Source organism: Bubalus bubalis, chromosome 23 (genome assembly GCF_019923935.1).
Source record: "Bubalus bubalis isolate 160015118507 breed Murrah chromosome 23, NDDB_SH_1, whole genome shotgun sequence".
Classification (NCBI taxonomy): Eukaryota; Metazoa; Chordata; class Mammalia; order Artiodactyla; family Bovidae; genus Bubalus; species Bubalus bubalis.
This window is the reverse complement of record NC_059179.1, coordinates 50494553-50520825: the sequence shown is the minus strand read 5'-3', so window position 1 is coordinate 50520825 and position 26273 is coordinate 50494553.

Below are 26273 nucleotides of genomic sequence, written 5' to 3'. Positions count from 1 at the left end.
GTCAGAAGAGTCACGTGAACACAGACAAACAAACCAGCGGGACAGGAGAGAGCCCAGAAATAAACCCAGGTGCACAGTTAACTGCCTTTACATACCGTTTGGAATAGCTTCATGGCAAATAGATGGGGAAACAATGGAAATAGTGGCTGACGTTATTCTTTTGGGCTCCAAAATCACTGCAGATGGTGATTGCAGCTTTGAAATTAAAAGACGCTTGCTCCTTGGAAGCAAAGCTATGATTAACCTAGACAGCATATTAAAAAGCTGAGACATTACTTGGCCAACAAAGGTCCATCTAGTCAAAGCTATGGTTTTTGCAGCAGTCATGTATGGATGTGAGAGTTGGACTATAAAGAAAGCTGAACACTGAAGAATTGATGCTTTTGAACTGTGGTGGTGGAGAAGACTCTTGAGAGTCCCTTGGACTGCAAGGAGATTGAACCAGTCCATTCTAAAGGAGATCAGTCCTGAATGTTCATTGGGAGGACTGATGCTGAAGCTGAAGCTCCAATATTTTGACCACCTGATGTGAAGAACTGACTCACTGGAAAAGACCCTGATGCTGAGAAAGATTGAAGGCAGCAGGAAAAAGGGATGACAGAGGATGAGATGGTTGGATGGGATCACTGACTCGATGGGCATGAGTTTGAGTAAACCCCAGGAGTTGATGATGGACAGGGAGGCCTGGCATGCTGCAGTCTGTGGGGTCACAGAGTCGGACACGACTGAGCGACTGAACTGAACTGAACTGAAAATGAACTGATTTTGATAACTCACCCAAGAATATGCAATGGGGAAATGATCATCTTTAATTTTTCTTTTAAGAAGTAAATATTTGTGCTCTTTATAGATACTGCTTACAATTTGGGTTTTTACTGGAACATTTAGAGACAGGTCCCTGGGGGTTCATGGTAGCACTTTGTGGGCCCATCTTTCATCTGTAAATGTGTTATACACAGAGCCAGAGATTTCACCAGGCATTTATTACACCTATAAACTTTTAGCACAAACAGGCAAGTGGAAGTAGGGGAAAATATAACCTACTCCCTGGGACACGCAGTGACCACTAGCCTTTTACCGCCATGAGGAACTTGCCGGATGTCCTTTGTCATCGTTAAAGGCTCCTGCTCATACAGGCTACATATTCCAAGACTCCATCACCTGCCAACAAGCCCCCTGACCCTCAGCCAGGCATTCAAGGCCCATCACAGCATGCCCCTGATGCCAGCATCTACCTGGTAGATTTGTGTAGAGATGAAGCTGGATCATCCCCAGGAAGGCTTGAGTCCAGTGCCCAGTACACAGAATGGGCTCCATGAAAGTGACCTTAACAGGCATTGCTGTCTGTCTTTCTTTTTCGTTTTATATTTATTTATTTATGTGGCATCTTTTGCTTGTTTGTATTTTCTTTGGTTGTGGCATGTGGGATGTAGTTCCCCTCCAAGGGTTGAATCCAGGCCCCCTGCGTTGGGAGCATGGCGTCTTAGCCACCAGACCACAAGGGAGGTTCCAGGCATGACTTTCAACTTGTGTTTACTCTCTCTGAGCTTGAGGGGAGAGCAGCGTTATACGGACGAACTGGAACAGTTCCCACCGAGGGGCTGGGCTGACCAAATGCATTTTGACTGGAGTCAGTAGTGAATTTGAATAAACCTGGAATCCACAGACAGGACGGGTCTAATCACTTACATCTGCATGAACAGCTGGCTGCTAGGATCGCTCAGCCAGCATCCCTTTCTTCCCCGGTCCCATCTGGAGAAAAGGCCTGCTGGTCGGCTGTAATCAAAGCTTGGGGAATATTTGAATGCAGTTTAATGCGATGCCGTGGATTGCAGCTGCTTCCTTGGGGAAAAAGAGCCCAAGAAATGGTCAGATTCTGGGAGGAAGAAGCTCTGTCCCCTGAGGAGGCACACGGCAGGGCCAGGCCTGTTTTCTGGCTGCAGGGCAGATCCTGGGCGATGTTCCACCCGGGTTACTTTATGTGGCCATCCCCGTGACCCCATGATGAAACTTCTGTGATTACTGCTCTTTACAAGGAAACAGATGAGAGACGTTACAAGATCTGCCATTTGGCCGTCAGCGTTGTCTTCTTGCCTAAGATGCCAAGATGCCCACGTTGCTAAGTGCCAAACCCACCTAGAACAGGCGGGCTGTCAGAGCCAGGCCTCTGTCTCCCCGCTGTCCCAGCCCCGTTCCACGTTGCTAAGTGCTGAACCCACCTAGAACAGGCGGGCTGTCAGAGCCGGGCCTCTGTGTCCCCCTAATCCCCAGCCCCGTCCCTCTGAGTGGATCATAAGAAAATGTCACCCACACATTTCCACATGCAGCCGCTATCCCAAAGGGTGGCCCAGGGACTCGGCTGCACTGGGTCCTGGGCTGTCAGCCTGGCAAGGGGAGGGGAGAGTGAAGCTTCCTGGCATCCCTAGAGAGACAAGTAGCAGAGGACTAAGCAAACCCAATGCCCGGATCTGCAGAGACCTTAAAGCTCAGCCCTTCCCCAGTCGGAGAAAACGCGGAAATAAATTCTGTAAGCACTCAGTCTTGGGATTCACTAGTGCTGTGGTCGACCGAAATTAGCTGGACGTGGCGAGTATGATGGTATGAGCTTTCTCCAGACAGCTTGTATCAGCCTTCAGTCTCTAAGACTGATACTCTTGTCTTCAAGTCTCCAGCTCTGGAGTGGGGCTGCTTGCAGACTCTCTGAGCTTTGCTTCCGGATGCTCTGTTCCCGAGGGCCCAAGCCGCCCGTCGGCTCGGGGTCTGTCTGGGTCCTGTGAGTCCTCTCACCACTGCCTTCTCTCCCGTTGGCTGTTTCTGCTGGGATTGGTTTTTTTTTTCCCCTGTAACAGAAATCTCTGATTATAAAAAGAAAACGGGCTGAGGGATTAGATGAAAATAAACCTCAGCTCCATCAGGGAACACAGGCCAGGCCTGCCCTGGGGGCTGAGTTTGCAGGTCCCGCCCGATCGTGTTCCTGGGAGGGGTCAGTGCAGCTGGCCAGGATGAGCTGTGTCCCCAGGTCCCCATAGCCTGGGCACGACTCAGGGTGCGGCCACAGAGGGCCCTGGCAGGACCACCCTCCCCGCCCGAAGCCTTGACCTTGGAAGGAGGTGAAAGGCTTCTGGGCCATCAAGCCCTAAAAAGCCCTTGGAGCCAGGAGCCGAGTCACGGACCAGCTGAGCTTGACCAGCGACAGGGAGTTGGCTCCCTGGAGCCGGGTCGTCCGCGTGGAGCAGGCGGCCTGGCATCGCGCTTTCTGCTGCCTGGGCCTGGCCTGTCCGTTGGGGCCTCCGCCCTCCCCCCCAGCCTGGTGCTCTGTGGAGCGTGGGTCCCGGCAGCCGCCTGCCTTTCCTCCAGTAATGGAAGATTTCCCTTTGGCCTCATAGAATTAATGCCAGAAACATTCCAGCTAATTCCCCCTAGAACCCTAAAAACTGCAGAGCTCGTAACCTCAAAACTAAGTGCTGCTGAGAGACGTTTCGGGAGTCTCATTTGCATTTTGCCCGCTTACGTATTTGTATCCAGATGAGTCTGGGAAGGTCTGAAAAGAGCTTTCCTGGCCTTGAACGACTTGTGATGCAGGGAGGCTTCTAAGAGGCGTTGTGCGTTCCGCCGGCCGGCTGGGCGGTGACGAGTGAAGGGTGTGCGGCAGGGCCCCGGGCTCGGCAGAGGGACAGTGTGGTGACAGTCTCCTCACAGAAGTCGCCTCTCCTGTCTGCACGTGATTCTCGTGTCAGGGAGCCCCAGGTGGGCAGGTCCGGCCCACGCCGACTGTGGGCCCCCTCGGCAGGAGTCCTGGCCCTCGTGGCTGTGTTCCTGCCGCACCTCGCTGCTCTCCAGGGACTGCTGACCGCAGACCCTTCCTGAAGAGCAAGCCATTCATTTTAAGGCGCTCTGCCCTCCTTTTCTGTCGCCTCCTCTGAAGGCGGCCCTGCCTGGTTCTCAGTCTCACTTTTCTAATTAACCATCTACTCTGCTATGGCTGAGTGCAGCTGCACTCTGAGATTTGCAGCATTCGGATTCCAGGCTGCAGTCCAGGGTCAGCAGGTTTTATGGCACAGACGGCAGGACGTGGCGCCCGACCCTCGGTGGGCTCATCGTTTGTTCCTTGAGCAAGAAGCCTTCGGCATCTCAGGAGATGAGGTCCCAGGCCTGAGAGGTAACATGCTGCAGGCGCTCGGCCATCCATGCCATCATGAGAGGTAACATGCTGCAGGCGCGCGGCCATCCATGCCATCATGAGAGGTAACATGCTGCAGGCGCTCAGCTATCCATGCCATCAACACTGAAGTTCTACCAGTGTCAGGGGAAGGCCTCCCCCGCTCAGGCCCGAGAACCTCCAGGACCAAGGGAAGGTGACCAGATGACCTCCCTGGGCACCCTCAGCTCAGACGGTCTCTGAGTTTCTGATGTAAATGGCAGTTTGATGCCAGGTCCCAGCCAAGCTCCGTCACCTGCCCAGCACTCGGGGTGGTCCTAGGGAGCCCTCTGAGCAGCATCTTCCTTGGTCATCCAGGTTTTAAATCTGTCTTAGAGCAAAAATAACAGAAATGTTTACATGGAAATGTTATGTGCTTCTCAGTTAACTTTAGAAAAGTTTTGACATAGTAGGCTGGCTTCTGTGAAAAGGGGCAAAAAAGAAAAACCAGGAATTGTATATTATTTGCTCTCAATTAAAACTATCATGTAAGTAACTTCTTTGCTGAGCTAGATAATAGTTTTGGATACTGGAAGAATATTTTTTCCATTATTGTTCTGTTTAAAATGTAACAACTACGATAAAACATCTTTTTGTCTAATCTGTATTATTAACATTTTTATCCCTCACTCTCTTGTCACGGAAATCAGCAAAGCAATAACTAAAGCCCTGAGTTTTAGTGCTTGCCAATTTCTGTGGTGTAAATGCTCCCACCGTGACTGACTCCTGGTCTGAAGCTACCAACTTGCCAGACCAGACAGACTTGAGAGAGAGTCCCAGAAGCACTGGGTTAGAGAGCATGCCCACCACCCGGGTGCCCGAGTTGCACAGAACCCAGAGCAGAGAGAGCAGTAAGAAGTGGAAAAATAATTGGAAACTGTTAAGTTTTGAATACTTGCTGTCTTTGTTTTTAATATGGTTTAACAGTAAGTTATGTACTTTATTTTCTTTATGATGGTTATATTTGACAAGTGATTTCAGAATTCCTGCAGATACGACAGTCTTGCAAGCTCGTCCCGGCTGGCTCCTTCCAGGACGTGACCGTTTCCTCGCTGTTACTCTGGACGGAAGGTAGTGGCCTCATGCTCATCTCGCGGTGGATGCAGGTGATCAAGAGAGACACACCGTGTTTCTTACAGGTTTGGCTCAGAACTGTGGGATCTCACGCTCTCCCAATTTCCACTGGCCGCAGAAAATCATCTGTCCAGGCCTGACGTCAGTGGATGGGGAGGTACGGTTTACCCAGAGTCGAGTCATGGTGAGAAGCGGAGGGAAAGAAAAATTTAAACAAACAGACTCACACTTTGAATGACCTTTACTACTACTACTACTAAGTTGCTTCAGTTGTGTCCGATTCTGTGCGACCCCATAGACGGCAGCCCACCAGACTCCACCGTCCCTGGGATTTTCCAGGCAAGAATACTGGAGTGGGTTGCCATTTCCTTCTCCAATGCATGAAAGTGAAAAGTGAAAGTGAAGTCGCTCAGTCGTGTCTGACTCTTAGCTACCCCATGGACTGCAGCCCACCAGGCTCCTCCATCCATGGGATTTTCCAGGCAAGAGTACTGGAGTGGGGTGAATGATCTTTAGCTGAGTATAAAATCCGAGGTTGACATTCGCTTTATCACCGCAGCATTTTGAAATTATCATCCGTTGTCTTCTAACATCTCTTGTTGATGAGAATTTCATTCTCAGCCTAATGATGTTTCAGTTAATTTTTCTTTCTTTTGTGGTTTTAAAGGTACCTTCTTTATTCCTGATCTGCATTTCCACTATGAGTAGTTTAAATATGGGTTTTTTCCCCTGCTCAGTGTATAAAATACTAGTAACTGTTATTAGTATTTTATACACTGTTGCTGCACCATTCCTTCTGGAATTCCTTTTAAGAGTTGAACCTTAATTATATATCTTTCTTGAATTTCCTTGGAATTCCAAAGTTCAGTCATGTATTTCTTCTTGACTGCATCTAATATAGAATTGGTTAATCTATTAAAATTTCAATTTTATTGATTATATTATTCATTTCTAAGATTAGTTATTGGTTCATACTTATTTATTACTGTTTTCTTTCTTTTTATATTTTAAAAATCAATTTTTTTAATTTTAATGAAAATTATATATTTTCATTTATTTTTTTTGATAAATGGGCTTCTTTGGTGGCTCAGAAGTAAAGAAACCACTTGCCAATCCAGGATACATGGGTTCAATCCCTGGGTAGGAAAATCCCTTGGAGAAGGAAATGGAAACCCACTCCAGTATTCTTGCCTAGGAAATCCCATGGACAGAGGAGCCTGGTGGGCTACAGTCCATGTGGTCACAAAGATTCAGACATGACTTAGCAACTAAGCAGCAATATCTTTCTGAGCACACTAAATATAGTTATTTTTAAGTACTTTTAGTCTTTTTTATAGAAGAATTTTTCATCTAGAGTAAATGATTGTGGCAAATATTGACTTTGGTGGGGGGGTGGCTATATTTCTAAGCCTTAATATATCTAACATTGTCTGGGTTTTGGTTTTGAAGAGAATCTTTTTGTTTGACTGTTGTTATGTTTGAGTTTTGCCATTTCTCTCTCCTAGCTGTGTTGCCGGTACCTCTGGGTCCTCAATTAAGAGCTAAATCTTTAAGAAGTGGTTCAGAGTCTCAGTCATGGGAAGATGTGGAGACCACAACAGCTCTGGTCCCAGTGCTGGGGAGCATTTCTGCTTAGATCCTGCTGATGGGGATGCTCTATGTCTGTATGTCTGCTGGCCCCTGACTGTGGCCTCGGGCAGCATTTAGCAATGTTATTACACTTGGACAGGTGGGAGGACCCTGTCCCATGCCCAGCTTTGCCATTCAGCCTGACTCTGGCTTCCCTGGTGGCTCAGACGGTAAAGGAGCTCCCTGCAATGCAGGAGACCTGGGTTCTATTCCTGGGTGGGGAAGATCCCTGGAGACAGGAATGGCTACCCACTCCATATTTCTTGCTGGGAGAATTCCATGAAAAGAGGAGCCTGGCGGGCTGTGGTCCACAGGGTCACAAAGAATTGGACAAGACTGAGCCACTGAGCAGGCTGGTTCTACACAAGCCAAACTCCTGGCAGCTGCCTTCCTGCAAGCCTGCCACCTGCAGACCCAGGGTTTCAGCCCTGCTTGCTGCTCAACAGTGCTGCTGTTTCTGGTTCACAAAACAAGATTTATCTCACTTCTGAGCACCAAAATGTCTATTTTCTTCTTTTTATGTTTCCTCTATTACTGCTGTGTTTTTGGACCAAAAGGGATGCATCAAAGCATGGAGTTACGATGCCAAGTTGACAAAAATTAAGGTCATTTGATCTTTACTACTAACTGGACTGGATGGTTCCTGTGTCTGGAGATTAATCTTTGTAGAGACGTGAGAACAAAGCTAAACCACATGAACCAACTTGTATGTATTTAACTTGAAGCTGAATGTCTCACAGTACATTAGGGAAGCTGGTGCCAAGTTACGCTTGGAAGAGATGGGACGCGGTTGCTATTTGTTTAACCACAAAGAACTTCAGGACACAACATTCAGCTCCATGTCTGTAGTCATTTGAAGAGAGAATGGATGAGAGTTGCAAAGTTTAGAAATAATTACAGGCACAAACACCCAGTTATAAACTAAATCAGCCATGCGGATGTATTGTACAGCATGGCGGCTGCAGTTCATAACACTGAGTTGCGTGCTTGAAAGTTGCTAAAAGAGTATGTCTTAAAAGTTCTCATCACAAGGAAAACACATTTGTAAGTATGTGGGGTGATGAATGTTAAGTGTTTTTGTTGTGACGGTCATTTTGCAACAGATACAAATGTCTAATCATTGCGTTGTGCATTAAAACCTAATATCATGCTCAATGGCACCCCACTCAGTGCTCTTGCCTGGAAAATCCCATGGACGGAGGGGCCTGGTGGGCTGCAGTCCATGGGGTCGCTGAGGGTCGGACACGACTGAGCGACTTCACTTTCACTTTTCACTTTCATGCATTGGAGAAGGAAATGGCAACCCACTCCAGTGTTCTTGCCTGGAGAATCCCAGGGACGGTGGAGTCTGGTGGGCTGCCGTCTATGGGGTCGCACAGAGTCGGACACGACTGAAGTGACTTAGCAGTAGCAGCAGCATATCAATTAAAATTAATCCTGAGATTGCTTACATTATATTAATACATCTTCATAGGTAAGGAAATAATCCTTGGCCCACAGAATCACAGAATCTTCCATTCTGCAAGAGCTAATGATGAGGCTTTTTACTAGATTCCTGAATTGTCCTATCCAATCATGGTCTCAGATTTCCCTTCTGATAATTTCGTCTCCCAAGGAACAGAAGATATGAAAAGAATACTTCACAGGACAAGAGGGAATTTATAGTAGAAATAGATATGACCTAAGAATTTGGAGGAGCTGTCTTCTCAGTGTGAACTTGTTATAGCTGGTGGGGGAATTGGAGACATCAGCTAGGGCGCTAATAAAGGAGATTTCACACACATTTCACACACACACATTCAGAGGGAAAACGGGAGGCCTGATTCCATTGCCTGAAACTGGGGAAGCGAAGGAAGCCCGGGGGATTGGACAGCCATGACAAAATGCAACTCATTGGGTCATCACAGATTAATCTAATGAGAAAAAAAACGCAACTAAAACGTCAGACTGTCTTCATTGAGGTCAGCTTTGAAGAGGACCCAGGTTATGGAGAGACGGTCCTGACCCTTAGAGAAGAAGGCTCGGAGCAGGTATTACGAGGCTTTGAGATTCTGTGAATATGCCAGGAGATGAGCGACTTGATGAGCTGGAGGTTGATAGAGCACTCAGGAAGGACATCTCAGTCATGACCTTCCAGCCTGGAGGATGTCTCAGGGATGCTCAGGGCTCCTGCTTGGGCCGCTGATGAGATATTGTTGTACAAAGAGGCCCAGTTCCTATCTTCACTCAAAGGAGCAGTGTTTAGACGAAAGGGCACCTCGTCCTCGGTGAACATGGAGTAGATTGTGCAGAAAAGGAGAGGTGGTCGGCCAGGGGCCCAGATGACCACTCGGGAGAACTGACAAATGAGCTCCCTGAACCAGGGTTGGTGATACTGGGAGGCTGATGGGGGTCAAGCCCAGCGCCAGGAAGCTGATAAAACAGCGAGTCGCTCCAGCTGCCCAGAAGATGCAGGAGAGAGAGACGGCTTGCTGCACATCTCTGAGCCTGATGCACTTGTGGAGAAGATTTGAGGAGGTATTATTCAAGAGCTGCTTTGTACACTGGTAGGGAAAGGAACAGTCATCATGGGAACACACCTGAGGTCACTGAGAACACATTTTGCCGATGAAAGTCTTTCCTGGCTCTGGCAGGTTTGCTAGCTGGACGGGTAGAGAAAGCAGTGGCATTGACCTCGGAGAGAGCAGAGCTGACACAGGCATGCACCTGCTGGGCACGTTTGTGGCCTGGGCACCAGGCAGGGTCACTATCTGACATGACAGCTCGAGAGCCAATGCTGCCTACGCTGAGATTTCTCCTTGCCCACCCAAACCTCTTTTTAAAAACCATTTGTTTATTCTGGCCACGCTGTGTCTTGGCTGTAGCACACAGGCCTTCCGTCTTCGTTTTGGCCTGTGGAATCTCTAGTTGCAGCATTTGAACTCTTAGTTGTGGGCACATGGAATCTGGTTCCCTGATCAGGGCTCGAACCTGGGCCTCCTGCACTGGCAGCCCAGAGTCTTGGGCTCTGGCCCACCCAGGAAGTCCCCCAAACCTCTTTGATTCTTCCAGATGCTTCTACACCTGGAATATTCAGTCCTGAGCTTCACGAATTAGGAGGCCGTGCTCCTCTTCAGGCACAGTTCTTGGACCGAGTGCTGAGAAAGAACACATTTATTTAGAAACCCCTGCTTCATGTGCTGTTTCAGCAGATGAGGCGTAGAACTTGAGGAGGAGGCGCACACATCACAGGGATTCACACGGCAGTTGCACTCAACTAAGTTCCAACTGGCTGTTTGCTCTGAAGACACTGTATCTGAGCCTGCAAATACTTGTAGAAACACTGCCTGACTAGTTCTCTGAGGTCTGCACCATTGCCCTGAGAGCAGCCGGTTTAAGGAAAGAGTGAGGTCTCCGCAGGTGCACCCCAGATGCACGTCTGGACAGCATGGACATGACTTTTCACTGGAGGTTGCCATGGAGCCAGGCTTCCTTAGAAATTTGCAGGACACAAGGACTGCTCTCTGAGATGGGCCTTAGTTATTAAAAAAAAATAGTACACAGTGTTCAGAAGAGAAAGATCTGCTTTGGATTCTCTGAGGAGGACTTCAGTACCCAGGCAACTGAAAAAAATGTCAACTGACGAATTGATCACAGTCTCTTCTGTATTTATGAATCTGCAGATGTCCTCCTCTGCTCAGCCAAGACCACGGGTTCGTTTTCTGAATTTTGTGTGTGTGTGACTGACTTAGAGGATGCTGAGACCCAAGGGGAAGAAGCAATTCCTCACCCGCTCCCTTGCCCGATAGACGGCTCCCCAGATTCACTGCCAGGAGCTGCCATGTACAGAAAAGGTGGGGGATTTGGGGCTGGGCCCACAGACCCCCTCCTCACACCCTCCCGCAGGACAGGGCCAGAGGAAAGCATCTCCAGGAAGTTTGGGGCAGCGGGAAGAAACTCAGCAGCCTCCTGGGCCAGGGGTGCCGTGCACGGGGCACGGCTGAGCGACTGGCCACGTGGAGAGTCTGGGCTGTGCCCGTGGCAAAGCGCACCGCTGGCAGGGTGACCGCTGCTGAATGCCAGGCTGGCGTCTGCGTGGAAAGGGGCCTGACGCCCTCTCGCCTGGAGAACGTGCCACAGCCTGAGCCTTTCTTTGTATCTCCTGGCATCTGAGATGGTATCTTGACTGGGAATCTCCCAGAAGCAGCTTATGAGACCAAGATCCCAGGCAAGGGGGTGAGGGGGTGAGACAGGTGAGGGAGGGCTCTGATGATGTGTGCATACCAAGTCGTGCCTGACTCTGTGTGACCCCATGGACTATAGCCCACCAGGCTCCTCTGTCTGTGGGATTCTCCAGGCAGGAACTCTGGAGTGGGTTGCCATGCCTTCCTCCAGGGGATCCTCCCAACCCAGGGATTGAACCTGAGGAGGTGATGATTGGATTGACCTGATGATATGGTATCAGGCCACCTGTTGCTGCAGGTAAAGGAGATTAATCCTGTGGGAAAGTTCTGGAAGGCCACGTAAAACACTTGCCCCAGAGCCAGGTCCAAGGAGCTGAGTATTTACAGCCTCATTGCTGTGAATCCTGGGTTGGAGGCAGCTCCCAGTGAGGGGTGACACCCAGCACTTCGGTCCTGCCCCGGGGCTGAGTTTGGTCAGGGTGTGTGGGTTAAGAACCAAGAGCATCCCGTCTGCCACCGGCGGGCTGGTGACCCCAGGGTGGTCCTGGGTCTCCTTACCCTCTGAACGTTGTATGGTGCCAGGACTGGCTAGGTGTCCTCTTCACCTGTGTCCTGGGAGCATCCTCTTTGGGCCTGGACCTTCTCTGCAGGTGGGAATATGAGGTAACCAGGTCTAGTTCATCAGCATAAAGAGAGCTCTCTTCAGTCACCACCCAGGCACATTCACTGATACCCCCACCTTGGAGGACTCACTCACCCACATCCCCTGGGTCCTGCCTTGTGTGCCGGCTGGCCCTGGGGGGATGGCAGTCAAGGCTCTGCCATCCCAGGTTTGCTACGCACAGGGAGTGAGGTCTCAAATAACCATGTTCCAAGCAGATTGTAGTCCTTGCTCCCAGCGATGCTGAGGCTGACCTGAGTCTTGTGGAAAGCAATGAGCTTCAGGCATTTTCATTCATGCCTTCATTGGGCCCCTGTCGTGTGCCACACCCTGAGGATGCAGAGATGGGAAACAGACACAGGCCCAAAAAGCACAGAGAAGGAAAACTCCCAGGGCAGAGGGGTGCTTTGGAAGATCACTGGACTGCGGAGCAGGAAGGGCATTTCGGGAGGTGGGGGTGGTGGACGGAGGGCAGGGGAGGCTTCCCAGAGGAGGTGGTCCTCGAGCAGCTCTGAGAAGACTTAACTCTGGCATACTTTACACGAGACAACGGCACAGCCTCTTACGGCAGAGTTGCTAATAAAAAGCGTATTAATTATCCCATAAAATTGATGGCGGGGGAAGAACATGATGTAACAGCTTTTTCGCCATTTCTGGGAACATCGCCGTTAAGTCATCCAAGCACCTAAGTTGAAACTGCAGGAGGTATTTTTCACTCATCCCACCCCCCTGATCCCCACTGTACCCGATCGGTTTCACAGTCCTGAGCATTCTGCTCCTAGACCCATGTCAGCTCCGTCCACGCTTGCATCACTTCCTGCCACTGCCCTGCTCCATACAACCACTCTCTCTCACTAGGATCATCCCAGTCCTCTCTGCTCGTCTCCTTCTCTGGTTCTGACCTGCTTCAGACCTTCGTCTTCTTCCTGAATATTCTAACAGTTACACCTTCCTGGGACTCAGGCTTTCGGGGCCAAAGCACTAAGGAACCACTGATGCCCAGACACACATGTGTGCTCTGCCCGGCTTAAATAAGAGCTGCCTTCAAGCACCTGGTTCCCTCTGGGATACAGGGATTACACACACAGACACACACAAGTAAACACACACAGGCTCATGAAACTTGTGGAAATGCTAAGAATCATACTCATCTTGTCAGGCTTTGCAAGGTGAAATTTCAAACCGCATCTCCTTCCTTAAGGCCCATGTGTAAAGGCTCACAGGAATAGACTTTTATGTAAGAGTTGGTGCCTACTTCTAGCAGAATTATGAGGCCATTAAATTGGCTTATAGGGTATTATTTCTGTATTTCCAAGCCTGACAAGGAATGGTGGGTGGATATGTACCTTAAATGAAAGATAATTAAAGAGATAATTGAACTGTTTTAAAATCTTACCCTGAATTTGAACTCAATTGCTTTTTTGGTTCACAATGTAGGCAGACTCAACAGGGGGTGAGAAATTCCTTGCCTTCCTCTCTGAACTTCTATTTCAGGCAATTACCTGAGTTCGCGTCAGTGATCTATTTCCTTTTAGCAACAGATTAGTAATCAAAAGTTGAGGGCTTTCAATTTGCAGATGCTTTGAAAGGCTGGGAGCACAGCCTGTGAGATGCAGTCCCTCTGGGACAGCATCATGATATCACTGGTGCTGGAAGAGCTGAAGGTGCGTTTAGGGTATAAGGGGGAAAGAAGGGGAAGAGGAGACAGCAGCAAAGGGAGAGAGGGGCAAAGATGGTCGAGCCAGCACCCTGGGTCCTCCTGCATTTTCGCTTTTGTTCTAAGGGGACTGAAACATCACTGAAAACACTGCATTTTGAAGGGAGGTTTTTGTGTGCTCACGTGTACATATGATCACGTGTATGCCTGTAGGAACATCCATACCTCCGCACAGAGATGTGTGCGTGGAAACCAGGGGAGAGGGATGCAGCTGGCAAAGCAGGCACAGAGGAGCCAGAAAGAGACCGAGCTCTGACCCAGCGTGCAGCACAGCCACGCAGGAAATCCCACCCGCCACCTGTGCCCTGACCAGCAAGTGTGGGAAGAGCTGCCCAGGGAGCCCATAGAGCCCCCAGGCTTCACGTGTGCCTGAACTAGACCCACTCCTCTCCACCAGGGAGGAGATTGTAAAGCAGAGTTAAGGACACTTTTGGGCTCCCCTTGTGGCTCAGCTGGTAAAGAATCCACCTGCAATGCAGAAGACCTGGGTTTGATACCTGAGTTGGGAAGATTCCCTGGAGAAAGGAAAGGCTGCCCACTCCAGTATTCTGGCCTGGAGAATTCCATGGACTATACAGTCCATGGGGTCACAAAGACTGAGTGACTTTCACTTTAAAGGACACTTTGGAAGCAGCTCCTACCTTGGTCTTGGCTCCACTGGAAACCAGCTTTCTGTGAAAGGAAACAAGCCCTGCCTTGGGGGGAACATAAAGCATTCAACGCTCAGTGCCTTTAAAAAGAAACTCAGCAACCCAGCGCTTAAATGGCCATGGCTTCTTCCAGCCACCAGCTTTAGAGTTAAGTTTCTGTGATGTTTATGAGCCTTTGGTTGAGCTGAATTCCTAGGAGAAAGTTTAGCTCTGTTCTAGAACCAGATTTAAGACTAGGTTCATGAAAACAAATGACGGCCATCAGATACCATATGAAACTCTCCAAAAATGAGCCAAGGATGATACAACTACTCTCATTTTGGACAATGCTCAGACCTGGAACAGGGCCATGGGCAGACTTAGAATGGGACCATGCTGATCACTGGTCTGCACCCTTCATCCAATCACCCAGGATTGCTGGGTGCCCACCTGTACGCTCTGTGATGGAGAGACATCAGCAGAGCCCCTCCGCCATAGACCTCAGAGATGCCCGCTGGAGAGACAGACCTCGGACATGTGCACACACACATCAGTGCTTAATTGTAAACCGTGGTCTGTGCTAAGAAGGCAAGAATGGAAAAAGGAAAAATGGGGAGGAGGTCATTTAACTCAACTTGAAGGGTTAGGGAAAACGAGCCTGGAGAGATTCCAGTGCAGCTGAAATGAGCACAGTTTCCCAGCGGGATGGGAGCGGGGGAAACACGCAAGGCAGCAGGAAACGTGTGAAGCATCGAAACTGGGAGAGCTGGGCGGACGGGCAGGCAGGGAGGGGTTGCGGAGGGGCTGGCCATGACTGCTGTTGCCCATCCGCAGCCCTGTCTCGTCAGCCCACCGGACAGACGCCTGCTTCCTTTCTCGCCTCCGCCGCCCGCTCTCCCCGGAAGTCAGAGCCACTGCCACTTTGTTGGGTGTGCAGATGTGAGAGGAGGGGCGAGGGCGAGGGGATGAGGCGGAGCTAGAGGGAGCCCCTGAGCGGGCTGTGGAACCGATGCCTGCCGAGGGTGACTGACCTTCCATCTCCAGACTGTCATCCAAGATGCCATGGAAGCTGCATTTGGACTCATCTCTTGGGCAGGGAGGAGGCAGCACAGGGAGGTGCCCCCTGGTCATGTGTGTGCCCCCTGCTCGTGTGTGTGCCCCCTGGTCGTGTGTGTGCCTCCTGGTCGTGTGTGATCCCTGGTCATGTGTGTGACCCCCTGTCGTGTGTGTGCCCCCTGCTCATGTGTGTGCCCCCCTGCTCATGTGTGTGCCCCCGGTCGTGTGTGTGCCCCCCGGTCGTGTGTGTGACCCCTGATTGTGTGTGTGCCCCCTGGTCATGTGTGTGCCTCCCTGATCATGTGTGTGCCCCCTGGTCACACGTTTCCCACTGTTTGTACATGTGCCCCATGGTGTGTTAACTGCCCACATGTCTGGGTCCTGTGTGGACAGTGGCTGGGTGGTCCTGGGACTTTTGCATCCGACCTGGCAGAGCTGGGAAGAGCAGCTGGGAAGAGCATGGAGGTCCGAAAGCTGCCCGCTCAGTGAGGGATGGAGCAGATGTCAGATGAGCCCAGGGCTTTTGAAGAGGAGCGAAGGGGGTCTGATGCTCCCCCAGAGATGCAGGCTCCACAAGCAGAAGGAGAGTTATAACCACCTGAGGCATTCTGCGCCCTGCTGGTCTCGCCGTGACTCCAGGCCACTGGCAGGGCCGGGACGGCCCCCCTTGGCCCCTGCCTTGCCCACGATGCTCCTGCCTGCCTGTGCCCTTTCCACTCGTGGAGCTCACAGGGCTCTTCCTGCTCTGGCCTTGGTACGTGCGTTTTTGCTGCTCTCATTCTCGGAGGGTCTCAGGCAGACTCCCTCATCCAGCAGGTTGAGGTATAAGCAGCCCCTCCTCAGAGGGCCTCCCTGATGACCCCTTGGACCACCTTGCTCCCCTCTCATCAGACTTCAGGTCCACCCAAGTTTCCAGTGCCAGGCCAGGGCCGGCCTGACCTTCTGCCCTGGGACCCAGCAGCCAGGTGAGGCGGATGCAGGCCCCGAGCCCGGTTAGTACATGACTTCAGTTAGAGAAAGTGCACTTTAAGAATCCCTTTGTTTGTTCTAATACAAGAATGCTTTATTGACTCCTGGTGAGGTCTGTAAATCATCTCAATGACCAGACATCTCAGTCTGTAAAATCGGATATCTCATAAATTCATAAGAAGTCAGGACAAGTGGAACACAGAAGAGTCGGCAGACCAGGAAACCATGACAGATACACCTCCAATTCCTCACCATCCCTGGGCTACGATTCCGTCAGAAAAATCCAAAGGAATCGCCACCTCCTCCCCCATCACATCACTTGGCAGAAGCAATGATTTTCTGCAAATGGAGATTTCTGGTTCCCTTAAACAAGCTTCAATTCATATGGAAGTGGGAGAAACCCTTCTCTGAACTTGTCAGTTAGAACGTCCAAGTTGTGGGAACATCCCCACCCCGCAAAAAGCCTCTATCACATTACACTGTCTTTTGGGGCCACAAGAATATTCTGAAGAGATGTCAAAGTGTGGTCCTCAAGAAATGAAGCCCTGGTGGCTCATGTCAGCTGGACACTGAGAGTCTGAGGCACAGAAACAGAGTCCAGTTGGGTCTGAGCCTCAGTGTCTAAGCATAGGCAGCCCCTTCTGAAAGCCCTCTTCCAGGATAATCGAGGGGAGTGACGTCACCTGGATGGGGCTCCAGAGATCAGAGCATCTTCAGACGGGGTTCTGAGGGTGTGGACGTGCCCCATGGTCCCCAGCTGCCTGCAGCGCTGCAGCAAACACTGCTTTGGGCGATGCCGCCTTTCCTCCCGGGCCACGGGAGCTGTCCATGGTCCTGCTTCCCCACCCCCTGCCTCTGCTCCAGGACCAGCCTTTCCCAGCGCCTCTGTGGTGATTCTGCAGCCTCGATGACCTCCTGCGGTGAAACCCTGCTCTGGGCCCAGGCCTGTGGCTGGTGTAAGTCCGGAGCAGTCACACCTGCTGAGACTCTGAACCCCTCGCTGCCTGGTTGGTGCCACCGCTGCGTAGCTTCCGTCTGTTCCTCTGCGTGGTGAGTGTGCTGAACGCACAGGCGGCTCAGGGTCTTTGGGAGGCTGCAGGAGATGATGGGCACACAGCTCAGCACTGGGACGCGAGCCCCACACATCTGTGATGAAAGCTGCGATTGTTTTGGACAAAGTGCCGACTCCGAAGGAGCCCACTCTTGGCTCTGCACTCGCTTGCCTTGCCTGGTAACCCTGGACAAGCCCCGCGGCCTCGGTCGCTTCTGTGGGGATTCAGGGATGTGCTGAGAATTAGTGAAGGGGAGCGTGCTGTGTGGGGGACAGCTCCATTTCACCGCCTCTCGGCACTCATCTCTTTCACGACACCCTTCCCCGATGTGTTCCCATTTCAAAACCTATTGCCAAGGGAACCAGCCGAACCTGTTAAAAGACCTATTTAGATCACCAAGAGAATCTTGAATATTATTCAAACTAATAATGGTCTGGACGGGAGAACATGTCCTGTTATTATTAATTTAGGAGACCACAGCTTCCTTAGCAATGAGCACGATAACAACTGAAAAAAAAAAAAAAAAAACCCACAGTAGGAAGCATTCCTGCAGAGGTGTACTACACCAAGCTGTCCTTTGGGTGCAAATAATGAATTTCTGTGGAGAAAATGAGGCTCTTTTCTCCACATTGCTGTCAGCCAGACACTCCCTTTCTCTCAGCTGATACCATCCCAGAAATTACCAGTGCCTTGGAGGAAATGCAACTAAGATCTATTTATACAAACGCTGTCTTCCAGAATTTCCTTTGAGTCCAGTTTTACACTCATATTGTGTCTAGGACTATCAAATTCTTTATGAAGGATAGAAATGAGGAATCATCTTGGTTAATGGCTCAGAAATTTCAAATATCTTAATTTTGAATTAATGCTAGAGTAAACACCCAATTACTCTCCTCAGACATATTTATTAAATAAACCCCCATGAGTCCAGCTTGGATCAGATGATAGTCCTAATACTTGGGCTGCCCTCATAATTAATCAATACATAGCCTCATTCTAAGTGGCAGATAGATAAACACATACAGTTTTAAGCCTCACACAGCCTGAGGGTATTTGCTATTTTTCTCAGTAACCGTGTTTTTCTTTTTTCCCCTGATGCCCAGTCTCTGTTTTCTAAATCAGTAAAAACTTATTGAAAATGACTTGGGGGTTTGCAAAAAACTAATTGAAATAATGCTTTATGGAATGACAACATTTTAGAAAGTCAGTAATGATAAAAAAAAAAGTCACAGACAAACGACCACATCTCACAACATCTCTGTGTATCCATTGTCTATTTTTAAATTGTTAATCAAAGCCACCGACTATGGGGAGATAGGAAAAAATCTTTAAACCCCCAAAGCTTCTCAATTTATTCACTGTGCTTACGACTTTGCTTCTGAAGGGAGATTATCCCCTGTAACTGGAAATGTTCTATTATTTGTGTCTGAAATATTGGAAAGGACAAGTTGGGGCTGAACAACTATTAACAGCCCGCTGCCGGGGACGAAATAAAAGACCATCCTGCACGAAGGCTATTCACCGCTGGGCACACAAAGCCTGTCATTCTCATTAATCATGACCCCAACCTGCAGCACCGATGGGCTGGGTCCCATTTGTAGTTTATCAAGTGTTTCATGATTTCAGCCCCTCTCTTACTTAAGGCAACGTTGTTTCTTCAGAGATGTTACCCAGAACATTGGGTTATAGTGTCTCCACAGCACTCAGAGCCCAGCCACCTCGCTAGGGTGTGTTTTGATGCTGGAAGTCGATCCTGGCTGGCTTCAGCAAACATAGCAACTGGAGTGTGGTGTCCTTCCAGGATTGGAGACAAAGAAGTACCAGGCTTCCAACTGCCCGATTCTAGAGATAAATTTGCCTTGGCCTTATTGGCAACCCACTCCAGTACTCTTGCCTGGAAAATCCCATGGATGGAGGAGCCTGGTAGGCTGCAGTCCATGGGGTCGCTAAGAGTCAGACACGACTGAGCGACTTCACTTTCACTTTCATGCATTGGAGGAGGAAATGGCAACCCACTCCAGTGTTTTTGCCTGGAGAATCCCAGGGACGGTGGGGCCTGGTGGGCTGCCGTCTATGGGGTCGCACAGAGTCGGACACGACTGAAGCGATTTAGTAGTAGTAGTATGGTTATACCTAGCATCACACCAGCCCCCAAGAAGGCTTTTGTCTCCAAGAACTGGAACATAACTTTGGATCTTGATGGTAATTTATTGTTAGCATGACCACATAACGTGGCACTCAGAATCTGGAAGCAACAGACGAGATTCAGAGAAAACATCAGGACTTGTAGGAACTGGAAACCGGCTTCTAAGAAACACAGAAAAGCCTGGAGTAACAGGCCAGCTCTGAGGAGCAGGGGATCCATGTGCCCTGAAACCCAGGTCCCCAGTCTTCACTTCGTCCAGGCTCAGTCTTCTGGTCTGTAAATTGGATGACACAAGTTCAGCTCCTATGGGGCTGTTGAGACAAATGCAGGAAGCTGTCTGTGAAGGCTCAGTACAGCCCCAGCAGGCGCTCAGTTCATCTTGGCTGTAATTTCCAAATGGGATCAAAAGAACCAACATTCTTTTTCTTCTTCGTTTAAAGTCAGACAAAATCTGTGTAGCAGCAACATTGTATGCAAGGCAGAACTCAGAAGGTCTGCCCTCCCTCCGCTCTCTTCTCCTGGAAATCGGTCAGCAATTTCTACCCTGGGTTTGGAAAGAGAAGGAAATTTGCCCAAGATTTCTGGGTGAAATCTCCTGGGCCGCGTGGGACCTGAGTCCCTAACTGAGGCTCAGCTGCGGTCCCCACAGGCGCTCTCACGGGCCCAGGTCTGTCTTTGCGGGTGCAGGACCCTTGCCTCCCCTGGCGTCCTGAGCCCCAAGCCCCTGTGGGTGCATCCGCTGAGGGTCAGCCCACACTGAGGGCTTCTCACCTGCAGCCACCAGCCAGGCTGTGCGGACCAGCAGGGGAAGCCCACGCCGTTGGACAGGTGGTCCAGCCCCCACCCCCACCCAGAAATGGAGTCAGGCTGGCTTCCTGCCATGGTCCCTGTCCAGAGGTGACTGGATGAGATGCTCACTGTCTCTTCCGTAAAGCCGCCCTTACCGACCGCACCTGGTAAGTGATTCACGCTGCAGCTTAGTATTGAGCACAAGGAAAAATGATCCTTCCCTGGTGACGTGGCATTTTCCCTTGAATCAGACAGGAGGAATGACTCCCCTTTGAGTCGTCAAGGCCAACAAACACAGCTCTAAATTTAATATTCAAATTTAGCAACTGTGGAGATGTATTTTGATATAATTATCCCATTCTTTCCCCACACTGCAATTGCCTTATTTTAAAGAATTACACACACATTTTTCTTTTGTAAAAGCTTTATTTACATAATTTTCATGCCATACAATGAATTTAAATGTACAATCATAGGTATGTGCAAACATGGTTAGCATAGTTAATTTTAGATCATTTTCTTTACTCCAAAAAGAAACCCACACCCCTTGGTCATCGCCCCGCCCACCACCCCTCTGCCAGCCTAGGTAACCGCTAGTCTTTCTGTCTCTGTAACATTTCCCTCTTCTGGACGTTTTGTGTCAAGGGGAGCCTGCAGCACGTGGTCTTTTGTGACGGGGCTGTTTCACTTAGTCTCACGTCTCCAAGGTTCACCCACACTGTATCAGCGCTTCCTCCCTTCTTAGCCTGAACACTATCCTGTTGTTTGGAGAGATCACATTTTGCCTATTTATTTGTAGTCGATGAGCACTGGGCCTGCTTCTGCCTTTGGGCTGTTACAAATCATGCCGCTGTGGATGTCCCCCTGATCAGATGTGCCGCTGTGTCTCTCCTGCTGTGATGTTCCCCTCGCCTTCTGGCCCCATGGTCCAGGAGGCTGGTCTGAATGGACCGAATCAGCGGCCTCTTGTTGGTGTCAGCCAAAGGGAGGCCCGAGGGAAGGAGAAGCCGTGGGGGCATTTGCTTCTCTGGTCCTCTTCCCAGGGGTCCTGTCTGCTGGCCTCTCTCTACGACACCCTCCTTGTCTCCCTCTCACTCTGGCCAGGTTAACTCAGACCAAAAGGCACTAACTATCTTGCTGCTTTCTTATTTCACCTCTTCTTTTTTTTTTTTTTAATGTAAACTTTTTATCTTGTGTTGGGGGTACAGCCGGTTAACAACATGGTGATGGCTTCAGGTGAGCAGTGAAGGGGCTCAGCCACACACACACGTGTCCATTCTCCCCCAAGCTCCCCTCCCATCCAGGCTGCCACACAGCACTGCGCAGCGTTCCCTACGCTGGACAGGAGGCCCTTGCTGGTTATCCATTTTAAATATAGCCGTGTGCACATGTCAATCCCAGACCTCCTATCCCGTCCACCTGTTCTCTAAGTCTGTGAGGCTCTTTCTGTCTTATAAGTTTATTTGTATCATTTCCTTTTAGATTCTACACATAAGGGAGGTCACGCGCCATTTCTCCTGTGTCTGACTTACTTCACTCGGTGTGACACTCTGGGTCCATCCGTGATGCTGTATTTCCGCCTCTTCTTGACCCACCAGGGCAGGGGCCTGCTGTTCCCTCTCTCTGCTGCAGTGGGTGCCGAGGAAGCGGCATGCACCCTGATGTCTTTTGGGTATCGTCCACGCATCTCTCTCTTATGGATGCACCTAGAGAACTAGAATCATCAAGATTAAACGTTTGCTTCATTTAGTCATCATCGTCCCTAAAATTTACTTGGCGTATCTGCCCCTGGATTAAATTCCCATTCAATCATACACCCCCCTTTTATTTGGAGAAGTACATTTTTAATGTTGGTTGCCTGTACCGCAGCAAATGCCCTGACCTTAGAGAAAGCATAAAGATTCCAGTTCCTCTGTGATGGAACCTCAGTCACTACCCCTCATGTTCTGAAACTGTTAGTCACTTTAAACCCTTTTCACCTATCTTTGTTGTTGTTTAGCTGCTCAGTCGTGTCCAGCTCTTTTGCGACCCCATGGGCTGTAGTCCCCCAGGCTCCTCCGTCCATGAGATTCTCCAGGCAGGAACACTGCAGTGGATTTCCAGTTCCATCTCCAGGGGATCTTTTGGACCCAGGGATCAAACCCATGTCTCCTGCATTGCAGGGGGGTTTTTCACCACTGAGTCACCAGGGAAGTTCTTTTACCTATATGCTTATCTCCAAAATGAGCCTTCAAAAAACGCCAGGCTTCACAACAGTTAAATGGTAGGTTTTCTCCATGTGGACACCATGAAATCAGATATTATATACTAAGGATTTCTTGCCCGTGAACAAACAGATCCAAGTTTAATCTCATTTTTATGGACATTTCTTCATAATACCAGTAACAGGGAGCAGGACACAGGTATGCAAAGTCCCTAACAAAGGAAGCCCCGCCCCCGTAACAAGGGAAGCCCCGCCCCTTTAACAAGGGAAGTCCCGCCCCCGAGGGCTCTGTGATGCTCAGGAAACCGTGTTATGCCCAGGAAACCGCAGGGGTGCTCTGTACCACGTGGTCCAGACTTGACCTCAGAGTCACATCTTGGCTTTAAAATGCGGAGCAAGAAGTAACTTCAAAGTAACAAGAGATTTTCTTGTAGTTCTGAACTGCGGGCGACCCGTTTCCACCTCACGCACTCCTCTGTGACCTATCCTATCTTCAACCGTTTACATCACGTTTAACACAAAGCTTTTTAGGTAAAAAGTGATGTCTGTGTTGTCTCTCCCTCTGCCTTTCTGAGCTTTCAGCTCCACCAGTTCCAGCATCTGAGGTACTGTCTTCCTCTTAGACGGTCCTACAGGAGCAGTAAAGGTCCTCCTGCCAGTGCTGGGGCGAACCCTAGGGTCCCTTCCTGCCGGCGCGGCGCTCAGCTTCTAAGGAGGGAGGCGGCCCCTCTCGCGGGGGTCAGGAGGCTGCACCGTCCAGCTCTCAGTCGTCTCTGATATTTCCTCCTGAGAGGGCGAGGCCTGAAACTGACCGCGCGCTCAGGGTTCCTGCAGCTGCGGTGTGTTTACTGTCGAGAGAGCCCGCCTCTCTTCCCCAGACCCTGCACCAGGTGCTGCTTACCTGCACCAGCGCGCTTGCCTGCCTGGAGCCCGCTCCTCTGCCTGGACAGCGCTCCAACCAGCAGAGCCTAGACCACCCCGCTGAGCCCTCAGCTCCCAGGGACGGCTTGTGGCTGCCAGGCAGGGAAGCACATTGGTCAGTGAGCAGCCTGCCCTGGGCGGCTTTACTGCTCTGTTCCCTGTAAGTGTGAAACCCAGCTCATTATTAGGTGGAATTTGAGAAATACGCAGATGAGCCCTCCCTAAACAAGGAGAATGACAGTGCCTGGCTCATCAGCCTGATTTAAGGGAAATAACACCCTCCCCAGAGCGCTGACGTTTCCACAATGGCGTTTCCTTTGGGTGGCAGGCGAGGGCCGGGAGAGCAGACAGGGCATGCAGCCTGGGAAGTAGGAGGAAAGGCAGAGTGTTCTCTGGAGTGCAAGGGTGGAGGTCGTGTGGCGACTGGAGGTGCTTTGATGACATTAAACTTTGAATAAGGATCAGTTCAGTTCAGTCAGTTCAGTCGCTCAGTCGTGTCTGACTCCTTTCGACCCCATGGACCGCAGCATGCTAGGCCTCCTTGTCCATCATCAACTCCTGGAGTTTACTCAGATTCATGTCCATTGAGTCGGTGATGCCATCCAACCATCTCATCCTCTGTCGTCCCCTTCTCCTCCGCCTTCAATCTTTCCCAGCATCTGGGTCTTTTCACATGAGTCAGTTCTTTTCATCAGGTGGCCAGAGTATTGGAGTTTCAGCTTCAACATTAGTCCTTCCAATGAACACTCAGGGCTGATCTCCTTTAGGATGGACTGGTTGGATCTCCTTGCAGTCCAAGGGACTCTCAAGAGTCTTCTCCAGCACCACAGTTCAAAAGCATCAATTCTTCAGTGCTCAAATTTCTTTATAGTCATCAGGAATATAAAGGATCAGGACTCCAAAATACAGACACATCTCCTGCCACTTCACTGGTCCTCCCCACCCTCTCTTCACACACATCACACAGAAAACCTCATTTCCAGATTGGACCATACACGTTTCTGTCTAAGTGTGAATAATGTTCCTTGTTTCAGACCTGGGAGTGGGGGTCACAGTTCATCTGAAGTGGATCAGCCCAGCTCAGTTTTCCAGGAACATCGTTACTGACCACTGTGCACTTAGCATGATGGACGCAGACCTGCAGAGGGCCCCGCAGAAGCGTCACCCCACTTCACCCCATGATGGACTCCCCTCCACTCACTAGCTGGCAGAGGGCCCCGCAGAAGCATCACCCCACTGCACCCCATGATGGACGCCCCTCCACTCACCAGCTGGCAGAGAACCCATCCCAGGGTGGCTGGCCAGAGAAGGGGCAATTTGCTGAGCCCGGGAGCCCAAGTTCCCTCATCAGGGCCTCTCTTTGCGGAAGACCACCGTGGCTGCTACAAGCTGCTCACAGCAGAGGTGGGGGAAGGAAGGAAGGGAAACAGCCAGGAAGTTGGCCAGGAGGAGGGGTGTGGGGTGCGGGCCTCGTTCCTGGCCTTCTGTGACCGTTCTCCGGTAGGCGGCAGAGAGCAAGTTAGAAATACAAACATTTACAGTGTGATCGATGGTATCGATCCCCTATTTGCCAGGTTCCAAACCCAACCACCAGCTCCAGGACTGCTGGGAAGCATGAAGGAGCGAGGCGGGAAGCTCATGGAGTAGATACAGGCTCCCGGCTAGAGAGGGGTTTCAAGCTTGTCAGCAAGGACAGCATTTATCCTGTCAAGAGTGTGAGTTATTGTAATTGGTGCCACTTAACTGTCATTTAACTATTGGCAAAACAAATCTTTGCTAAAGGTTCAACAGTAATCTCCTGACAAAGTTTCAACAGTCACAGATGGACACTAAATAATAAGAAATCATGTTGATTAAGTGGAGTCGCTTTTAATCACCTTGTTAAACACAGGTCCATTCCTCCCTGCCTGGTGGTTACCGTGGTGTTCGTGGTTAATGGGGGAGCAGGGCCATTCCGCTGATCGAGGGTGGGCTGTGTTAATTTGGTGTAGCTACCAGGTTATAATTACTCTCAAAAGACACCCTCTTTTTTCCTTGGTGCTGAAACCATTTATCCGACGGGAGGAGCAGGGCGTGTGACAAGCAGCGTTTAGATGAAGTCTGATCCCGTGATTTATCTAGGTCACGGCGCAGTTAATAATGAATGAGGCTGGCTCTGCTGCTCTGAGAGCAGTTCTGAAGGACTCCCTCTCTTTGCTGCAGACTCTTGCTATTCCGGGCAGTCTGCAACTCAGCCTCTCAGATCGGCTCCACTTTCTGTGCGAGAGTCACGTTAGCTTGTGAAGGGCTCAGCGGATGAGAAAAACTATGTTAACATCAAAAGGCCCCCAGCCCCCCACGCACACACAGTAAGGACCACACTGTAGTCATGCTGGACGTCAAACGGGGGAGTAAACAGAAGCAAACACGTGCCCTTCCCCGGGCACCGCCTGGCCCCCCCACAAGTTCCCACAGACAGGAAGGGAAGTGGACTTAGAAATGGCCAGTCATTAAAAGGAGGTCTTGTCATCTGAGCAAAAAGCCTAGACCCTGGGTCCAGACAGACCCCCATTCCAACCCCGGCCCAGCCCGTCAGCAGCTACCTGACTCTCGGACCCTTATCTGTAACAGCAGATGACACACAGATGCCACCCCTCACTCGCTCCGCCATCTTTCTTTTGGAATTCGCTGGTTTGAGGCTCACGGCGCACACGGGGCCAGCACCGCACCCTGTTCCCAGAGCAGAACCTGAGCCGCAGGGGCTGCGTGGCTCGGGCTCGGCTCTGCAGCCTCTTGGCTTGCTCCACGTGCCGTGCAGACTCACTGATGCTCGTGTTGAGCACGTGGCGGGGGGCGGATGAGCCGGGGACCATCCCCAGTGAGGACACGGCCATCAGATCCCCATCAGTTATTTATCAAAGTGCCCGTGAGGGCGGCAGAAATGGCTGGGGCTCCGAGTGGATGTTTGGGAAGCTCTTCGGGGCGGGGCGTGTGGGGCTGGTCCAGGTCAGTGAGTGAACACTGTGCCCCCCACTCACATCCTGCGTGAGGTCCTGGAATTTCATTTACTGCCGGGAGCCAGCGTGA